General features: G+C 51.7%; 1 long non-coding RNA gene across 3 annotated transcripts; it reads left to right on the plus strand.

The window, feature by feature from the left end:
- The first annotated feature begins 10,627 nt into the window (after window positions 1–10,627).
- On the plus strand, window positions 10,628–13,888 carry LOC110742587. Of its 3 annotated transcripts, XR_004181220.1 has the most exons (5): window positions 10,628–10,996; window positions 11,612–11,763; window positions 11,899–12,467; window positions 13,200–13,258; window positions 13,617–13,888. It is a non-coding gene; the product is annotated as an uncharacterized LOC110742587 (long non-coding RNA). The 3 variants fall into 3 exon arrangements; XR_004181219.1 differs by having other exon boundaries at window positions 13,200–13,888; XR_004181218.1 differs by lacking the exons at window positions 13,200–13,258; window positions 13,617–13,888 and having other exon boundaries at window positions 11,899–12,882.
- Window positions 13,889–18,977: the final 5,089 nt, after the last annotated feature.

The following is an 18,977-nucleotide window of genomic DNA, read 5'->3' on the forward strand; positions in this document are numbered from 1 at the left end:
AGCATATCATCAGTGCTGCTGGGGACTCTCACAACCCCGAGATGAAGTGAGATGGAGACTGTGGAGCAGATCCCAGACTGACTGCATTCATCCTTCCTGGACCTGCACTGCTGCTGGCCGGGCTGTGTCTGAGCTGACAGAGGGCATTGATTTGGGGACCAGGGAGGTACCGGAGAAATGCCCTCACCTCCCCTCAGCTCATCCTGTCCACCCAACACTTTGGTCACAAGGTCCCTGACTTCCAGGCCCCAGTCACCACAAACAGTGTTGCATGGGGAACAAAGTGTAGGCCCAGAACCTGAGTTCAGGTCACCCTCCCCTTCCAGCTGAAGCCTCTATCCCTCCCAGGTGATTCCAGCCTCATTCCTCCATAACAACACATCCTAAAACAAAGGCCTGGACAGGGTTCTTTACTTAAGTGCCCAAAAGCACAAGCAAAAGGCTCTGCATGCCCCCAGGCCTGCCAGAGGTGGCAGCCTCGTCTGGCCAAAAATGCACAATCCTGGTTCTTGCAGGAAGGTCAGGAGCGGAGGAAGAAAAAATCCATCTCATTCTTTTAGCAGGAACCTAAACTTGGGAAAGCCAGACCAACTACATTTCTTAATCCTGATACTTTTATAACTGGTTACAGCGGGGTCACAAGCACAACTGTTTTCCAACATCTTTCAACTGGTCATATGACACCGTGTAATTTATTTTTGCTTTTTATTTTTTAAGGCCGGGGGAGTGGCTCACACCTGTAATCTCAACACTTTCAGAGGCTGAGGCAGGAAGACTGCTTGAGGCCAGGAATTCCAGACCAGCCTGGGCAACATAGCAAGACCCCATATGTAACAGAAAAACCCTGTCTCAAAAAATTTTTTTCAGTACAGTGGCATGATCACAGCTCACCATAGCCTCCAGCTCCTGGGCTCAAGTGAAACTCCCACCTCAGCAGCTGGGGCTCTCAGAGCACACCACCACATCTGGCTGACGTCTTAATTTTTGGTAGAGATGAGATCTCACTATGTTGCCCAGGCTGGTCTTGAATTCCTGGCCTCAAGAGATCCTCCCAATGTAATCTCACTATGCCCTGCAGTTACAGGCATAAGCCAACATGCAGCCCCTGCAAAATCTAACTGTTCTCCAGGTGCTTCTTTTGGACCTCCTAGCTAGACTGTCATTGGCAAATACATTTATGTTAACGGATTTCCCATGTTTTATTTGTCTAGACTAGGGTTTCTCAACAGCGGCACTATTGATGTTTTGGGTTTGGAGCTGCTTGTGCCTCGCAGGATGTTTAGCAGCATCCCCAGCCTCCGCCTGCCACATGCCAGTAGCACTCCTCAGTGTGACAGCCAAAATGTTTTCAAATATTGTCAAATATCCCCAGGGAGGCAAAATCACCTTCAGTTGAGAACTGCTGACCTAAAAACCTCTGGAACAATGTTAGATCATGGTAATGATAGCACATACTGCTCCTGACCTTAATGGGAATACCTCTAGCATCAAAGTATAGTAGCACCTGTATACTATTGTCTGGGCTGTTATTAGTACACTGTAGTAGTCCATTCTCACACTACTATGAAGAAATACCCAAAACTGGGTAATTACTAAAGAAAAGATGTTTAAGGAAACTTACAATTATGGCAGAAGACACCTCTTCACAGGGCAGCAGGAGAGAGAAGGAGAGCCGAGCAAAGGGGAAAGCCTGTTATAAAACCGTCAGGTCTCATGAGAACTCACTCATTATCACAAGAAAGGCATGGGAGAAACTGCCCCCATGATTCAATTATCTCCACCTGGTCTCACCCTTGACCCTTGGGGATTATTGCAATTCAAGGTGAGATCTGGATGGGGACACAGAGTCAAACCATATCATATCCTTTATATTAGCATACTGTATCAAAGTATACTTTTCTTTCTTCCTTTTTTTTCTTTTTCCTTTGAGACAGAGCCTTGCTCTGGCTCTGGCTGGAGTGCAGTGGCACGATCTCAGCTCATGGTAACCTCCACCTCCTGGGTTCAAGCAATTCTTGTGCCCCAGCCTCCCAAGTAGCTGGAACTACAGGTGTGTGCCACCACACCCAGCTAATTTTGATTTTTTTTTTTTTTTTTTGAGTACACATGGGGTTCAATATGTCGGCCAGGCTGGTGTCAAACTCCTGGCCTCAAGCGATTCTTCCACTTCAGCCTCCTGAAGTGCTGGGATTACATGCGTGAGCCACTGCACCCAGCCTGAAGTATAATTTTCACAATATGAAAAGCTTGACTTTCACACAAATAATGAAGGAATATGTATAAGGTATTTTCTTTAATTTACAAGGGAGTCAGCAACACGGTGAAGCTAGTTTGAGGAGTGTTTTGAGAGACAGTGTCTGCAATGCTCCAGGAAGGGCATTCCGAAATGCATTCTGAAATAGAGACAAAACTTGTTAATATCCTAAAGGGAAGTTGAGCGTGGTGGCTCATGCCTGTAATCCCAGTACTTTGGGAGGCCGAGGTGGGAGGATCACCTGAGGTCAGAAGTTCAAGACCAACCTGGCCAACATGGTGAAACCCTGTCTCTACTAAAAATACAAAAATTAGCCAGGTGCGGTAGTGGGTGCCTGTAGTCCCAGCTACTCAAGAGGCTGAGGCAGTAGAATCGCTTGAACATGGAAGGCAGAGGCTGCAGTGAGCCAAGATCATGCCACTGCATTGCAGCCTGGGCGACAGAGCACAATTCTGTCTCAAAAAGAAAAAAAAAAAATCATATTGGGAAATAAAACTGTCCTCTTTGGGGTTATCTTTCCTACTGGACAGAAATCTGTAAGTTAACTTATATACATATTCTCCAGTATATTCATAACATATTCTCTAGTATATTTCCCTACACTAGTGGTTTTCAAAGCATGGTCTCTAATTGGAAGCATCACCGTCACCTGGGAACATAGACATGCAATGCTCAGGCCCCACCTCAGTCCTACTGAGTTAGAAACTCTGGTGTGGGGCCCAGCAGCTGGTTTCACAAGCCCTGCAGGTGATGATGATACACTCTAATGTGTGAGAGCCAAGACTCTAAATAGTCAAACAATCTTTAATTATAAAATAAGTATCTTTGAAACAATGCTACAGTATGACATTAAAAGAGCACGGCACCCACCTTTAACTTTATTTCTGAATTTAAATATTTTGTCTGTCTGATGTTAAATTTGCTGTTTTGTTTTTCAAATACTCTTAAGACAGTTTTCATCTGTTCCTAATTTTCTCTTTTTAAATAAAAAATGGTTTTCCAAATCTATCCATTTTTCTCTTCTTTAAGCTATTGATAGGATGGAACTAAAGTTGAGCCATTCTTCTGTGTTTTTTTTTGATATGGAGTCTCACTCTGTCACCCACGCTGGAATATAATGGTGCGATCTTGGCTCACTGCAACCTCCACCTCCCAGGTCCAAGTGATTCTTGTGCCTCAGCCTCCCGAGTAGCTGGGATTTACAGGCACCCAGCACCAGCCCTGCCTTTTTTTTTTTTTTTAAATTAGAGAGAGATTTTGCCATGTTGGCCAGGCTGGTCTCCAATTCCTAACCTCAGGTGATCTGCCTGCCTTGGCATCCCAAAGTGCTGGGATTACAGGCATGAGCCACTGCGCCCAGCTTTTTTTTTTTTTTTTTTTTTTGAGATGGTCTCCTTCTGTTGCTCAGGCTGGATGGAGTACAGTGGTGCCATCATGGCTCACTGCAGCCTCCACCTCCCAGGCTCAAGAGATACTCTGACCTCAGCCTCTTAGGTAGCTGTGATGACACGTGTGCACCAGCACAAGTGGCTAATTTTTTGTAGAGACTGGGGTCTCCCTATATTGCCCAACAGATCCAGAACTCCTGGGCTCAAGTGATCCACCAGCCTTGGCCTCCCAAAATGCTATGATTACAGGTCTTATGTTCTTAAAATTGTTCTTTGACATGGTATAGGATAGTCTAGTAACTTAACATACTGTTGTTTTCAACAGGCTAGTGCTTATGATTTGTAAAAGAACTCTTCAGAAATGAGCTCAATTTTACCATGAATTGGGACACTTTCCGTTTCTTTCTATTCTATAGAGCAGTTTACTTGTCATGAGCTCTGTCTTTCGAAAACCTGAAAGCCTGCAACAATCAAACCAGCTGCACCTGGTGCATGGGATAGGCATGGAATTGAGGACAGAGCTCAAACTATGGTCAGTCCTCTGTATCCTCGGGTTCGGGATCCTTGCATTTTACCAACTGTGCATTAAAATACTTGGAAAAAGGAAAACAATAAAAAACAAAAATTTATAAATACTTCATAACAGGTAATTACAAAGCATTTATGATTTATGTTGTATTAGGTATTATAGTAATCTAGAGATGATTTAAAATCTACAGATGGATGTGTATAGGTTATATGCAAATACTATGCCATATTATCTCAGGGACTTGAGCATGGGTGAATTTTGGTATCTCTGGGGTCTTGGAACCAATATCCTGAGGTTACTAAGGGATGACTCTATTCAATTTCTTCTCTGGTTATTAGTCTATTCTCTAATGTATTTTTGTTGTTGTTTTGTCTTTTTGTTTTTGCCTCTTCAAGTCAATGTCAGAAACTTAGTTGTTCTAGACTTCCCATTAGCTCAAAGCTACCAGTAAGCTGACTACCACTGCAATCTAAGCAACCGATTTTTTCCCCATCAGATTGGCAATAATTAAGCATCTATTGATGTTGAAGCTGTAAGGAGTTTTCCTGAGCATGTTAATTATGACAGCCCTTTTTGCTAGGCACCTAGACGATTCATCAAAATGAAATAAAATACCCATGCACTTGAAGAAGTTATCTGGTTATTTCCTTATCTGGGTGCTGGTTATGTGAGGTCTACAGTTGATGAAAACTTATTAAGCTTTTTATTTATAATAGCTACAATTTTCTGTATGTGCAGCATATTTCAATAGTTTTTAAAATGTCTTTTGCCACAGCCCGCAGCTGTGTATAATGCTATTTGCTTAACAGTGGAAAACATGGCAATGACCTGAATCTCCCCGCTCCCCGGATCCTGCCCCCTTAAGTTAAACAAATGAAATAACTCCCACTGTCAGTTAAACTGGCGGTGGGCGCTGGTTTTTTTCCAGGGAAGGATTCTGGGAGAGGAGGAGGAGACGCCAGCTTTTCGCCCGGGCACCTCCAGGGGGCTGCGGTCCGCTCTCAACCTCACTGGATCAGCCCCCGCCCTCCCAGAGTCCGTTAGTCCAAGTCACCTGATCGTCGAATCAGCTGACCCCAGCGACTGGAAAAAGAAATTCCCGGGCCCTGGCTTCCTGGCGCGATGATGAGGCACCAGGGGCGAAGCAAGGCATGGGCTGCTGGAGCGGGAATGAGGGGGCGTCAGTGGCTCCGGACACGGGGAGGGCGGGTGGGGGGAGGTCTGCCCTGGCCTCTCGGCAAACACAGTGTGTGCGAGCCTGAGGGCTGCAGGTCTGGTAGAGAAAAGTCCACCGCCATCCCGCTCCCGACACGGGGCGGGGGTGGGGGGCGGGTAAGACAGAGCAGGCCGGCCAGCTCAGAGTCGCCGTGCTTCCCTGGCGAGAGGAAGGGCCCCTGTCTCCCGGGGCAGGAAGTGGGGCTTGGAGCTCGAGCCCTTTCACCTTCCCAGCCCCAAGAGGACCTCCTGAAGGGACACCGTCTTCCCCAGCCTCCTGTGGGACTTGGACACTTGCTTGTAGAATCAGCCTCACTCTTCCACAGTGTTAGGAAGCCCCTCCACTCTCTCCAGATCCCGAAAGTAGTAGTTTGGGGTTGAGACTTACCTGTCCATCAATCTAATCAATCCATCCATCCAATCCATCCATCCATCCATCCATCCATCCATCCATCCATCCAATCCATCCATCCGTGCATTCTAAGCACTAGTCCATACCACGAAGTGTGCTAGGCACTGGGAGGACTTGAGCTGCCAAGGGAAGGAGAAATCGGAGGCTTAAATTGGCAGTCATAGTTAAGGCTCCAGGGGCGGAGACCTAACCGCGCGGTGTGTGTAGTGCTAAGGGGGCTCCCTGAGGATGCCATCAACCTTAAAGGCCGATGGCAGGAGCTGGCTGGCTGAAGTAGAGTTTGTGTACCAGGGGTTGGGAGGCAAGGGTGGGAGGCGTGTGTCTTCAGACAGGGAACAGCATGTGCAGAGACCAGGTTAGAGAGAGCATGGCTCCCCAGGAATGAATGCATTTCCCATAGCTGGGAGAGTATCATCTGGAGGTTAGGGAAAGATGAGGTTGCATAAGTAAAGATCAAATCTTCCTGGCTCTTGGATCACCACAGTCAAGATAATGAACATATCCACCCGCCCCAACAATTTCCTTGTGTGAGGGGCTACTTTAGGAAGTATGATCAAGAAGGGCCAGCCTGGCAGGGTGCAGTGGCTCAAGCCTGTAATCCCAGCACTTTGGGAGGCTGAGGTGTGTGGACGACCTGAGGTCAGGAGTTCAAAATCAGCATGGCCAATGTGGTGAAACCCTGTCTGTACTAAAAATACAAAAAAGCCGGGTGAGATGGTGCATGCCTATAGTCCCAGCTACTCGGGAGGCTGAGGCAGAATTGCTTGAACCTGGGAGACGGATGTTACAGTGAGTCAAGATTGTACCATTGCACTCCAGCCTGGGAAACAGAGCGAGACTCCATCTTTAAAAAAAAAAAAGGGGGAGGGGGCTGGTCTGATGAGGGGTCACTTGAGCCGAGAGTGGAATGAAATAAAGGATAGCAAGCCACACAGAGAATGCAGCAGGCATGGCGGCGGGAGCAAGGCTAGTGTCCCCGAGCAGCAGCAGGGAAGCCGGAGTGGCTGGAGTTGTGTGGGTATGGGGAAGAGGGGAGAGAGATCACCCATCTGTGTGGGGCCCAGGACTTTGTTTTATCCCCTGCTGTACCCCAGCGCTTAGAGTGGGAGCTAGCACAGAGAAGGCTTGCTGAGCAGACCTAATGCCTGGAGTAGACCCTCAGAGCAGGGTTTGGTGGCAGGTCAGGGAGAGAGTTCACCAACAGCCTGGGTGATAGGGGAGAACAAGTGGCCAGAGGGTGTCCATCTGTGATGGGGGACCAAGGGTCCCGCTGGACAGAAGTGTGGGAGACACGATCTCTGGCCACACCTCAGCCAGCCCCTCCAGCCTGGATTACCCGCCTCCCTGCAGAGGTTTGCCCTGTGGTGATCTGGACTGTCCCAAGTGGGTCCTGGCAGAGATTGGCACGCTGGCTAAGATGGTTGAGTGCACAGGAGTCTAGTCTGGGTGGAGGAGGGGTGCTGGGGCTGGGATTGTGGGTGTAGAGGATGGTGAGGTTTTCTAAGTTGGGACCTCAGTGGTCTCAGCCTGTGCTACCATACTCTCAGACCTTGATCAGCAGCTGGCCTGCTCTGAGCCAGTCCCCAGGAAGGAGGTGGGGTGAGGTTCGCCAGCCTGGCTGATGTAAGGACTTCCCTTCCAGTCCTCTGTGAAGTTGCATGCTCTGCAGCCAGGTACTAAAGAGCTGCTGGGACAGGGGGAATGATGTGAGTACAAGACCCAGCACCCCATTGTCCCATGACCTTATGACCCCTGGCGCCCTGAAGCTCTGCACTAGTCTGGGGGAGATGGGTGACCCAGCATCGAAATCTCTCTGGGCACCTCCTATACTTTTCCAGCCTGTCTGTTCTTATTGCAGGATCCAGGCTAAGGTGAGGGGTTGGTGAATAGGCCATGCCCCCCAGCTGGGTCTTCTTCCCATCGTATGAGAAGATCCTGAAGCTCACGGTTGATGCCAAGTTTGGTGAGTACCCCACTTTGTTCACAGGCCCCAGGCTACCCTGGGATCTCGACATGGTGCCTGGTACAGAGGGGCCCCCACCACTCCCTGCAGCGTCCTTAACTTACCTTCCCTAGTGGAGGAGCATAAGCCAAAGAAAGACATTGGACAGTCCCACTCCATTGAAACCTTCAAGCCAGCTCCTGGTGTAGCAGTAGTAGTGCCTGTGGCTCCAGGGAGGCCTGAGCTTGTGCTGAAGTTAGGGGCAACTGGGAGGTGGCTGGGGCCACAGTGACACCCCCTGTCCCACTCCACGGGTCCATCAGAGTCAGGCTGCATGTGAAGGCCAGTAGCAGTGCTGAAATTTCATCCCTTCCAGTGCTGCCAAGCACAGTGTCGAGCATGGACCCTGGCTAGTGAACTGCAGCAGCTGGGGGCTGCCCGCCAAGGTAAGGGTTGTAGGGCACCTGGCAGCCTGTGTGGGCTGGGCTGCTGCCAAAGCTGCAGACCCTGGAGGTGTACTCTGCCTCTGCCTGGGCCAGGGAACCCAAGCCCAGCCCCCACCTGCTACCTCCCAGAGCTACTCCATTCCTTCCACAGAGCAAGTGGGTCGGGCTGCAGTCACAGCTATGAGGAGAAGCAAAGCCCCTTGTAGAAGCACTTGTGGATCTGCAGCCTACTAGCAAGTATGAGGCCAGCCAGGGTCCAGGCTCCTTCTAGAAGGTGCACACAGCACACAAGTGCATGGAGAGTCCAGGAGACAACTTTAACCGCGGGTCATCCAAGCAGCTGCAGAGCTGGGACCTGGCCCTGCTCTCCTCCTGACCTCGCCGGCTGTGGATTTGTACCCCTACAGGATCAGATCCTTGCCCTTTCCTCCTGGCTGACCCTTCCCTAGTCCCCTGTGCCTCATGTGTGAGCACCCAGCTCACACTTATTCCTCCCTCTCGGAAGCGAGGTCCCTGGGAGCATGAGTGGCAGAAGGGGCAGCAGAGACTGTGGACCCCTCAGCTGCACCTAAGACCCCGTGTGGTCTAGCTATGTGCTGGGAGGCTTTGGCCACCATTTCCGCCTCTGTAAATGAGAGACCCATACCTGTGGCATGGAGGGCGGGAGGCCAGTATGAGTGCCAAGCACTTGGAGCAGGGCCCTGAGTGAGCATGGACTTGGAAATGGGTGTTCCTTGACTTTATGCACCTTGGGAATGGGAGTGGGGCACCCTGCATGGGTTGACACCATTGTATTCCCCACTCCGGGCCTCTTCCCAGCCCCAAGTCCAGTCATTAAATCAGGAGGGAAGAAGCCCTGGCTGTGTGACTCTCGCCTGGTGCCTGGCTCTCTCTGGCTCTTGAGTTCCTGGGAACGCCAGCACCCAAGGCATGCCCTCAAGCTTAAAGCACCTGGACAAGAAAAGTTATGGGACACTGGGATCAGGCCCACACCTTCCAAACCCCGTGGGCCCCAGCTGGAGGATGAGGAGGTGCTGGGCTTGGATGGGGGAATCAGGGGGGTAAAGGGACCTGCTCGCCCCTCAGCTTGGCTCAAAGGCTCAAAGTGTCAAAGGTTAAGCCTGCCCCTCAGGAAGCAGCCCGGGCCCAGCCAGACACTCACCAGGACAAGGAAACTCTGACGAAAGCAGGAGGCTCAGGGATGAGAGAGCCACGCATAGAAGCTGGATGAAGATGCCCAGCTGGCTGAGGCTTTTGGGCCAGGAGGCCAGAGCAGAGCCAGAAGGGCTATGACCAGGTGGGGGCCCTGTCTCCCAGACTTCTGAGAAGGCAGAATCTGGGCCCAGAAGGTGTTGTGGGACCAGAGATCTGGGGCTAGGAGCATCTTGGAGGGCTCCATGAGGAGGGGAGGCAGGCTTCAGATCAGGGCATGTGGAGTAGGCAGATGGACAGAGGGAGAGGACCCGCAGAGGGAAGGAGGTACTGACTGGAGGTCTGGGATGACGGGAAAGACCCCGGCTAAACAGTCCCAGGAAGCTTACCCTGGTGGGAGGCAAAGAGGAGCAGGCCTGTCGCATGGTGAAAGAGGAAGAAAGAGAGGAGGCATCAGGCTCTTTAAACAACCAGCCTCCAGTGAACTGATAAAAACTCAACAACACAACCACTTGAACCTGGGAGATGGAGGGTGCAGTGAGCTGAGTTTGCACCACTGCACTCCAGCCTGGGCTGTGAGTGAACTCTGTCTCAAAAGAAAAAAAAAAGAAAAAGAAAAAACAAAAGAAGAAAACTCACCATTACCATGGGGAGGGCACTAAGCCATTCAAGAGGGGTCCCCCACCATGACCCAAACACCTCACAGAATAGGCCCCACCTCCAGCATTGGGGATCACATTTCAACACGAGATGTGGATGGGACAAGTATCCAAACTATGTCAGAGGCCTCCCCCTCCCTCTCATCAGAGTCTTCTGTCCTCAGTTCAGGTGCATGCTGGCCTCCATGCCTGGCTTCCTAGGAAATCATCTTGGCCCCAAGGGGTTGGGAAGGGCCACTAGGCTGAGGGCTGGAGCCCTACCTCTCCTAGTCCCAGCCTGGGTCTCCATCACTGGCTAGCCCACTCTGCCTCCTGCGTTCTCTCCACACCTGTTCCCTGCTGCCCAGGGGTCAGTCTGGGTGCAGGCCTGGGTAGAGGTCCAGAAGCAGACTCTGCACCCCCGGAGCTCATACCTCCTGTGCACCATGGCAGCCAAAATGCACCAGCATGGCCAGGAGTGCTGGCTTGTCCCTGTAATCCCAGTGTTTTGGGAGGCTGAGGTGGAAGGCTCTTGAGACCAGCCTGGGCAACATAGCGAGGCCCTGTCTCTACAGAAAATAAAACTAGGCATGGTGGCATGCGCCTGTGGTCCCAGCTACTCAGGAGGCTGAGGTGGGAAGATCACATGAACCCAGGAGGTCAAGGCTGCAGTGAGCTATGATTGCACCACCGCACTCCAACCTGGGCAACGGAGCAAGACCCTGTCTCTAAAACAAGAAACAAAGTGCACCAGCGTGTGGATACCAGCTTCTCCTGGTGTGTGGACCTGACCATACTTGGCCCCATTGGTGAGTAAGTGGCTGCCTGCTGTCTTCCACAACATTCTCACCACTACACCTGTGTCCCTCCTGCATGCTCTGGCAGGCTTTGTGAGCGGTCCTGTCACCTACCTCTCTGGCTGCCCTAAGACCCAGCTCAAACCATACCTGCCCCTGAGAACATTTTCCTGAAGAATCTTCCCCCAGCAGCAGGCCCCCTCATTTCAGAGCTTTGGGTGGGGTGAGTACAAGGATCGACTCTCTGCTACCAGCCTGGGAGGAATTGTCCCTAGGGTTGGGTCTCTGGATGGCATGTGAGGGTCTAGACCAGGATCTAGATGCCTGTAACCTGAAGGGCTGGCCCTCAGTTCCCCCAGCTTCACAGAGCCCCTCATCCAGCCTGACCTTCCAGGACAGGACTGACCACTGCGTCCTTTGGTCTTGGTCCCTACTGGGAACTCTGGTTACCCTGGCTTATCTACTTTGACTCCAGAGGTAATGCTGACATCCCCCGTGAGACACAGTGACAGACTGCGACTAATGTAGGGTTACCTGGCTCAGAGTCACCATGGCCAGGCAGAGCTCAGGTCCTAGCCTTGTTCAACCTCTGCCTCCCAGGTTCAAGTGATTCTCCTGCCTCAGCCTCCTGAGTAGCTGGGACTACAGGTGCATGCCACCACGCCTGGCTAATTTTTTGTAGTTTTAGTAGAGATGGGGTTTCACCATGTTACCCAGGATGGTCTTGATCTCCTGACCTCGTGATCCGCCCACCTCAGCCTTTCAAAGTGTTGAGATTACAGGCCTGAGCCACTGCACCCAGCCTCGCCAATGCCCTTCTATCTCTGGTGCCCTGCAGGGTCTACTTTGGAGCACCTGGAGCCCAAGAAGCTGCCCCTCACCTTTGTGATCCCAGGGACCCCCTCCCTGATCATGATGAAGGCGGACCCAAATCCGCTGAGGTGCCTGAAGGAGCAGGGTCAGCCTCTGCCTCCCACGGCCTCTCTGATGGTGTGTATGTTATCCCAGCAGCGAGAGCTGGGAGCAGAATCAGGAGGATGGGGGGTTTTCTCTGTGGGTAGCTCTGGGCTCCAGGGGGGAGCCCTCTTAACCTGGCCCTTCCCCTGTGACTCTCCTTGGCCCCAGGCAAAGAAAGCAGCTTGCCTGGGGTCACCTGTCAGATAGGGACAGAGAGGGACCTGTGTTATTTCTCACCCAGCTGCAGCTCCCCCTCCCCCCGACTCCTTCCCCCAGGTGATAGAGAACCTGGCATGCTGTGCCCCGTAGAAGAGTCCCCTTTCCTTCTGGTGAGGGATGGAAACCAGCTTGGGGCAGGAGGGATGAGGGTTCTGGGGGCTCTCCCATCCCTGCCTCACATTTGAAGGATGGCATCTGGGTGGCAGCATGGTTTAGGCTCGACAAGGTGGCCCCTAGGTTTATAGCCTGGCCTCGGGCAGGATGCTGCCATGCCACCTTCTCTTCTGCGCATCCTGACCTGGCACCCTACTTAGTTAAATGTCCTCAGGCCTCCTGCACCTTGGGCATTGCCCCCACTCCCTGCCCAGGCACAGCTCTCCTTGTGCTGGACTAATCTTCAGAGATTCTTGTTCAGCCCACAGCTTTGCTGGACATCGCAGGCTGGGCCAGGCCCCCTGCCCAGCACTAACATCTCTCTGTGAGTCTCAACCAGACTGAGCTGCAGCTTCAGGGTCAGGGTAGGTGCTGACTTAATTGATGTGACCCAGGACAAGGGGGTTTATTGATGGCGTCACATCTGCTTAAGCTCTTGGCCTCTGTGGTTTCTTTGGGGGCAAGATACTCCTCTGTCCCATGCTTAGGCACCCACATGTGGCCACAAGTGCCTTTCCTACCACCATCCCTACTGCAGGCCAGTGTCCAGGCACCTGTGGCTCCAGGCAGAAGGCTGAGTGCAGAGCCAGGCTTGGGTGGACATTCTGCAGGGGCTGCAGGAGTTGAGAGCCTTGGCCACCCAGCCCGTGGCCATCCATTCCGTGTCACTGTGGCTGACCCCTCATCCACCATCCTTCCAGGGGCTAGGCCTGGGCCCAAACTGACTTTTGCCTTCCCCTGGTTCCCCTTCTGCCTGCCAGGGTCTTGACTAGAGCATGATGTTCTTGTCCATTTCCTTGATTATCCTCAATCAGAGGTTTATAGAGCCACTTGGGGACATCACATCTCCTGTCTACCAGGCCCTCACCAGAGACAGGACTGCCTTGGGCCGGGCCTGGGATAGTCAGGGGTCACACTTGCCTGTTGGGACCTAGCTTCAGCGGCTTCAATCTGGGCAATGGCCTGATGGGTGGCTGCCCCTTCTCCTCTGCTTGGGGGAGGCAGGAGAGGAAGGTCAGGCAGGAGATCTGCTTCCTGCCCACCTGAGGCTGGTTGGAAGCAGGGTGCCCACCTGTGCCTGTCTCACCTTGCTGCAGGTGCATCGGAGGCTGAATCCCTCTCCTGATCTCCTGCAGGTGCAGATTCCAGGTTTACAGTAGGTGTTGGGGTGGGCTCCAGAGCTCTCCTGGCCCTAGGAAACCCTGGGCTCCATGAGCCCATGGCCTAGCCAGATTGTTTCCCACACTGTCACCTCCCCACACTTTCACCTCCCCAAACATGGGGCTGCATGCTGTGTGCCCTGGGTGGGACATTGGAAGGAGTTCCACCTTCCAGGTTTGGATCACAGTAAAGCCTCTGCCATGGGGATGTGCTGGCTGAGACAGATGGGGTTGAACCAGCCCTGTCACGTTGGCCTTGGGCAAGTCACCTGTGCCTTGCTTCACTTTCCCCAGCAGCCAGATGGGGATAATAGGACCTATTTCACCCGTACTCAAGTGCTCACTTGTTAGCAGGAACTGAGTCCTGGAGGAGGTGCAGGGGGAGCCATCGAGGCAGCACTGCAGCTGGACCTGGTCTGAGTCCCAGCTCCTGGCTGTGAGATGTGTCTCTCCCTCTGTTTATTCATCTGTGCTCTTCTGGGGTCACTGTGACAATGCAGCTGGCCTGTGTGAGGTGGTGGTGGCCTCCTGAGATGGTTTGAGGTAGACTAGAGGTGTGTCTTGAATCTCCCCTCACCCCCTTGAGGAAGAACCACTTTGGGAAGACTGATGTGTCTGTATGAAGGAAACCATGTTCCCTGTCCCTCAGCTGTCCTCTGTCCCTTCCCAACCCCCTCTGCTGTCCTGCAGGCTCTGGCGGTGGCCATCCAGCTTGGTGGCCATCTGGCTGGTCCACACTTCCAGGTGGACCCTCTCTCCTCACATGGTTCATGTGTCATTGTGTCACCTGCAGACAGGCCATGCTAGCCATAGGGCCTCCTTTCCCTGGTACCCAGCCCCCACCACTAGGTATATGCCCCCTTTCTAAAGCCCACTGTATTCACCAGCTGTGTTTGAACTCTGTCTCTGTGCAAGGCCTCATGCAAAGCCTGAAACAGCCTGGCTTGTAGAGGGTCAGGAGACCAAAGCTGGAAGACAGAGTGACGGTCTCCCAGAGTCCACTTAGCCTCAGCCTCAGTGCTGCATCCATGCTTTTTCTGGCGCCAGTGAGTCAATTCTCTCCTGTAACTTCTGTAAGAGCTCCTGTGGTGATGGAGGTGGCTGGAGAGAACAGGCTGCCATAACCCTCCCTCCCTGAGAAGGCCCAATGGGGAACGTTTTAGGCACCAGGGCATTCCGGGGAGCATCTTCCAGGGACCCCTCCTACACCCTGCCCCGCCCTGGCTCTCTAGTCAGAAATTGTAGTTGCTTGGACAGCTGGGCTGATCCAGGACAAATGCATCTACTGGGCTGGTCTTCAGGGTGCTGGGGTGGGGGCAGGGGCACTTCAAGGATAGGAAGGAGAGGCCTGTGTGTTCCAGAAGTACAGAGGAACCTGGTGCTGGCTGCAGTCAACCCCGATGTGATGACCTTTCTACCCACCCTCTTTGATGTCTTGGTGCTGGCTGCTGTGTTTGGCCAGGTAACCTCATGGTCTGGGCTCCTGGGGTCCCCTCACTGGGCCTGCCCACTACCTGCAGGTAGGGGAGCCTATGTGCCAGGACTGTCCTTGGCTTCGCCTTGCAGGTCGTGGGTTCAAAGACCATTCCTGGGTTCCACCACCACCAAGCCTCAATGGTGTCCTGATGGGCACAGAAGCTGCTGGGGCTTTCTAGGTTAAGACTCTTGCCTATCCCGGTGTTCCCCCACTGCAGTACGGGGGCTGGAGGGGTCAGCCTCAGTCTCTGCCGTGGGAGCCTGTCTTACCTTGCCCGGGCATCCCCAAACCTCCACTGGAAGACCCCCCCACACACACCAAGTGGCTCTGATCCACTGTAGAGCAGCCAGGGCCCCCGTTGCTCACACCCTCTGGCCTGAGGCTGACTGGCATTGTGGCTGGGTTTGGGGGTCAGGGTTGGGGGTGGGCCTTGCCCTCAGCAGCTCCCAATCCCACTCTGACCCCTTTTCAATCTTCCTCCTCTTGTGGGCTCTATCCTTGGACCCTCCCAGCTCCTGACACCGGATGACTTTCTAAATATCCAGAAATCACTTTTTAAAATACCAGGTTCGGGGCTAGGAGTGCCTAGAGCAGACCAAGAAGGCTATGGCCAGGCAGGGGCTCTGCCTCCCAGATTTCTGCCCTCAACCCCAGACCCCAGGTCTGAGCCCCGGGCCACCCAGGGCTACCCTGGACCCACCAGAGTTCCTCCACCACCTCTTGGTCAAAGTTTTGTAGAGGTCTGAGGACAAGGGTCAGCTGGGGGATCACGAGAGGATGAAGAAGGTCACAGCTCTAACAAAGTCTTGTCCAGTCATCCCCCATCTTCCCCAGGCGTCTTCCCTGACCCCCCTACTTCATCCCACCACTTCACCCCTCTTGTCAGCTGCCCCTGAAGTGCCCAGAGGTCAGGGCTGGTTTTGTCCTCCAAGGCCTTGGTGTAGGGCTGGCCCAAGATCTGCAGCCAAACTTCATACAGCACCAGCTCCACTCTCTCCCTAGAGAGATGGGGTGGGAGGTGGCATCAGCCTGCTCTCCTCTCCTGGAAGCCCTGGGTAAAGGCACTCCAAGCCTCTAATGCTCCATCCGATCAGGCTGGTCTAAAACGAGATTTCTTGTTGCCTGTTTTTGTGTGACCCATGAGCTGTTAGAATGACTTCTTTTACATGTTTAAATGGTTGAAAACATGGAAAGTAGAATCTTTATCTTGTGACACATGAGAAGTACATGACATGCAAACTTCCCACGCCCAGCAAAGAAAGGTTTCTGGGAACGCGGCCACGCCATTTGTTGACATGTTTGTCTAGGGCTGCTTTCTTTGCTACAGGAGGGTTTGAGTATGTGATGCATGGAGACACAGTACTATGGAGCCTTAAAGAGTTTCCATCTGGCCCTTCTTTACAGAAAAAAACGCTAAGCTACCCCTGCACTGATCCATCTAATGGAATACACTGCTCACTCCGAGAGTTGATCCTAGAAGGAAATGTTGCTGACAATTTAACAGATGCTGCTTTTATGTTTTATTTTGTCGCTGCTCTGGTGGGAGACATGTAAGAAAATTCACTCCCTGGGAGGAGGTCATGGTGGGGCTTGTGGCCATCAACGGTGAAGCCTCTTTAAGAGGATGCGTGGGGAGCTCTACTGTCTGCTGAGGGGGTTGTGATGGGCCCTCTGTGTTGAGGAATGAAGAGGGAACATGGTCTGTCTGCTGGGAACTGGCTTTCTGGGGAGCAGAAGAGATGGTAGTTTGGGCCTGTGGAGGCAGAGGCCCAAACCAATCTGGTCTCGGGCGGCCAGCAGGGAGAGTAGCTGTGTAGGAGTGGGTGCGAGGGCAGAGCCCGAAGGAGGGCACCCTGACCACACTCCCAGGAGGCTGCGGTGGTGGGGGTGGGGCAGCACTGTAGGAGGACCAGCACCTTCTGTGACTGAGGGGTCCTTGGAGAGCAGCTCTGGGCTGTGCATACCTGGAGGGGACTGATTTCACCCAGCGCTCTCCCAACTTGGGTGTGGAACAGCTCTCCCTGTTAGGATGGCATGAGCTTGCAGAAGTCATCCTATCAGGAGGCCTCAAGAGGAGATATGGGTTTCTTGCAGCCCCTGCACTGGGGCAGAGCTGAAGGGTTTTGCCTCTGACTTCGTGGGACAGATCTTATCATGCATGTGAGAACTCAGTGAGGTCCTGGGCAATCAGAGAGGTGACGGGACCCTCTCATCCCTCTGATCTTGACTGCTTCTCGCCTATGTCCAGCTCCTTGCTGAAACTCTATGCCCCGTTCCTCTCTGTGGCCCCAACACATGAGCAAGTATTGTCTGAAGAAAATTCTGCCCATTATCTAGAAGGGGAACACCGAGGTTTAGAGAGGGGAAGAGCCTGATGGCCCAGAGACACATAGAGATCACAGCCCTACTAAAAACACAGAAATTAGCTGGTGTAGTGGCACAGGCCTGTAATTCCAGCTACTAGGGAGGCTGAGGCACAGTAATTACTTGAAGCCAGGAGGCAGAGTTTGCATGAGCCATGATCTCACCACTGCACTCCAGCCTGTGCAACAGAGCGTGACCCTGTCTCAAAAAAAAAGTTAAAACCCATTTGTCCAGTATAAACTTTTTCAAAATATATACTCAAACATAGAAAAGTCTAGAAATGTCACCAATGGTAATTTCAGGAAAGAATTCTAAGGTGACTTGTTTTGGTTATCTGCATTTTTTTTTCTTTTATTTTTTGGACACAGGGTCTTGCTCTGTCACCCAGGCTGGAGTGCAGTGACCCCATCGGGGATCACTGTAGCCTTGACCTCACAGGCTTAAGCCATCCTCCCACCTCAGTCTCCTGAGTAGCTGGGATTACAGTCACATGCCACCACACCTGGCTAATTTTTGGATTCTTGTATTTTTTGCAGAGATGGGTTTTGCCATGTTGCTCAAGCTGGTCTTAAGTGATTCACCCACCTCGGCCTCCCAGAGTGCTGGGGTTACAAGTGTGAGCCGTGTGGGCCAGGCCTATTTTCTATAATGACCATGACCATGGATTTCATGTGCCAGTGTTTTTCTAACAATAATATTTACAAAGCATACTATGAAAAATATTCAGAGAAAAAGAAGAATACAAAATTGTAAAACTCATATATAACTAGTTTGTTTGTTTTTCTTTTTTAAAGGAAGAAAGAAACAAAGTAGATTGTCCAGGAAGATAGTTACTTCCACTTTGTATTTCTCTGGTGAACTCATTAGGAACCCAAAAAAGTTCCAGGAGTAAAATCACGAGGTCAGAGTACCCCGGCTTTAACTTCTGGTTCAGAGAATCCTAACAACTTACATTGTCACCAGCAAGTTCTTTGACTACTTGAGCAAATCTCACCTTAAATCAATTCTCGCCTGACATTAACTGCTCAGCTTTCCGCTGATACGTTGATTCCAGGAGGCTCCTTGAGTTCTGTGTGTTCAGCTGGCCTCCAGTGGCCCCATTATTATTTTCTGCCAGGTAAAGGTCAGTCACCTGCACACAGATCTCATCACTCACGATATGCTGCAGCTGGAAGCAAACAAAGGCAAGCTGTTAGTGAACACATAAAACGTTTCTCCATTATACAGCAACTCAAAAAAGGTTTTGATTCCTTTTGCTAGCAGTTTTAAAAAATTAATCATGCAAACCACTGTATCATTCTCTTGGAGAATAATCAAGCCAAGATTTTCAACCATCTCAGTGGTCCATTGAAAAATTTTCATATCTATTTAAAATCAAAACCAGAGAGAATTCAGGTTAATGTATTTCTTGTTATTGTTGTTGTTGTTTTTTGAGACAGAGTCTCACTCTGTCACCAGGCTGAAGTGCAGTGGCTTGATCTCGGCTCACCGCAACCTCTGAATCCTTGGTTCAAGCGATTCTCCTGCTTCAGCCTGCTGAGTAGCTGGAATTACAGGCACACGCCACCACCCACAGTGAATAATTTGTACTTTTAGTAGAGACGGGTTTCACCGTACTTGCCAGGATGGTCTCGATCTCCTGACCTCGTGATCTGCCCGCCTCGGCCTCCCAAAGTGCTGGGATTACAGGTGTGAGCCACAGAGACTGGCCTAATGTACTGTTTATTTAAAATTCTAAGGATCTTTAAATAATCTTCCATGGATCATAGTTTTATTACATTTTAAAATCATTTAGAATTTGCTTTCACACATATTCTCCCTCACTTCATCCTCACAACTGCCCTGGGAAGCAGGTTGGAGACAGAGTAGGGGCC

Source organism: Papio anubis, unplaced genomic scaffold, assembly GCF_008728515.1.
Source record: "Papio anubis isolate 15944 unplaced genomic scaffold, Panubis1.0 scaffold1296, whole genome shotgun sequence".
Classification (NCBI taxonomy): Eukaryota; Metazoa; Chordata; class Mammalia; order Primates; family Cercopithecidae; genus Papio; species Papio anubis.